General features: G+C 50.7%; 1 pseudogene across 1 annotated transcript; it reads right to left on the reverse strand.

The window, feature by feature from the left end:
* Positions 1-790: 790 nt before the first annotated feature.
* Positions 791-2,038, reverse strand: LOC308418545 (aldo-keto reductase family 1 member B1-like; annotated as a pseudogene). Its single transcript has one exon. The product of its transcript is annotated as an aldo-keto reductase family 1 member B1-like (transcript).
* Positions 2,039-2,301: the final 263 nt, after the last annotated feature.

Genomic DNA, 2,301 nt, shown 5'->3' on the forward strand with positions numbered 1-2,301 from the left:
AGCTGACGTGTCCTGGAGAAGGTTCACAAAGGAACAAGTGCACCCCAGGGAGGCACACACTGCATGCAGGTGCACATGAATAAGGCTCCCCTAACCACTGCACCAGCAACAGGGAAGCGCTAACGGCCCCCTGCCAACACTCACAGTGCTACCAACTAAGGGGACAGGACATGACCAACATTCCTCAAAACACAGAGCACCTGTCAGTTAAAACAGCCACTGAAAAGCCCTCGGAGGCCAAGCTCCAGCCAGCATCGTTGTGTTATCCAAGAACAAGAGTGTTAGAAACTCCCCAGCTTCTACAAGCCTTTGGTTATCGCTCCCTTGAGCCTCCAGCAGGGGGCTCTTCGTTCAGATTCCGAGTGCTGCACTTTCAGAAGCCCAGCCCTGCGAACTCAATGGGAAGAAACAGACTCAGAAATCACGGTGTTAAGTCTCAGGAAAGGGTCATGGGTTCAGGCAGGTCCCACGGGCAGAGTATGAACCCTTACTTAGCATCTCTGGAGTCACATTTAGCACTTAGCACAGAAGTAAGATGGCTTACTGGTCAGCAAGCCGCCCGGGACGAGCTTCTGAACAGAAATCACAACGGCATGACTGATAAGCTGATGTGCGGCTCCAGGGGGTCACACCCAGCAGCTACACTCCCGGGACACCAGACATTTATTATCAGTAATCTCTTCTCTACAAATAACTTATTTTTGGACAATTTTATTTTATTTTATTTTTTCACAAAAGCAGTTTTTATTTGAGGCAAAGAGAAGCCTGACCCACAGGATGGCAGTTCTAAGCACTCAAATGTAAGTGTCGGTGGCACAGCCTGGGCTATAACTCTTGCTTCTCTTTGGTTGGAAAGGGTGCTTATGTTAAAGTCCTTTAGGTAGGAAGAAGAAAGACCAAGAAAGGCTGAACAAACAGCTCCGCTACTGGTACTGCCCTGCAGATTCTACATAAACTAACAAACTCTCACTGTCTGGTCTGCAAGGTGCCACCCAGTGCAGAGGGACACAGGACACAGGACACTCGCAAGGGCAGATGAGGCAGAAAGAACAGGTATAAGCCTCTTGGGGCAGAGCAGGAATCCACAGCTTCAGACTTCGGCGTGGAAGGGGTAATCCTTGTGTTTGGCACAACTCATCAAGGCGCACACCCTCCAGTTCCTGTTGTAGCTGAGTAGAGTAGTCATGTCCTCGCTGCCCAGCTCAAAGTCAAAGACCTTGAAGTTCTCAGCAATGCGTGCTGGTGTCACAGACTTGGGGATCACTACCACGTTCCTCTGAATGGGGAACCGGATCAGCACCTGGTCTGTAGTTTTATTGTACTGGGCTGGAATTGCCTTGATCCTGGGATCCTCCAGGAGAGAAGGGTTTTCAGGCTTGGCCCAGGGCCTGTCAGGAGAACCAAGGGGACTGTATGCAGTCACCACGATACCTTTGCAATGGCAGTACTCAATCAGCTTCTCCTGAGTGAGGTACGGGTGGCACTCAATCTGGTTAACGGCAGGCTTATATTTTAAGCCAGGTTTGTTCAAGATCCTCTCAATCTGAAGAGGGTTGAAGTTGGAGATACCAATTGCTTTTACTAAACCTTCATCCACGAGTTGTTCCATAGCCGTCCAAGTGTCCACAAAATCGGTGTCACTAGGAATCATGTTTCCTGATGCGTCCAGTGGGAAGTAGTCTGGCCCAGGCTTGAAGCCCGTTGGCCAGTGGATTAGGTAGAGATCCAGGTAGTCCAGCTGCAGGTCGCTCAGTGTCTTCCGTCAGGCTCCTTTCACCAGGCTCTTGTTGTGGGACGTGCACCACAGCTTGCTGACGATGAAGAGATCCTGGCGCTTCACAACCTGCTCCTTGAGCTTCTCCTGGAGGGCCACGCCCACCTCCTTCTCATTCTGGCACACCTGGGCACAGTCAATGTGCCGATACCCCATGTCAATAGCAACCTTCACAGCCTCAGTCACCTGGCCAGGAGGAGACTTCCAGGTGCCCAGGCCCAGGATGGGCATGGCGCCGTTGTTGAGTTCCAGATGGCTAGCCATGATCGCTGAACTTTACAGAGGTGGAATTGCAAATGTGCCTGACAATTTTATACAATGTATAAATATCTTGATCATAGCCATCTCCAAATCTGCCCAGTTCTTCCCCCCTCCACCTTCACAGCTTCTGTCTGTTTCTTTCTCTTGGGCTCCAGAAGTCCCGTTGCGTCATGTTGAAGAGTCAGGAGCACTCACTCATTCCACAAGAGGACTGGGCACCTTACTCAGATCAACTGCTCTACTGTGCTGCACTAGTCTGGGCTTCA

The sequence above is a fragment of the Micromys minutus genome (genome assembly GCF_963924665.1).
Source record: "Micromys minutus genome assembly, chromosome: 3".
Lineage (NCBI taxonomy): Eukaryota > Metazoa > Chordata > Mammalia > Rodentia > Muridae > Micromys > Micromys minutus.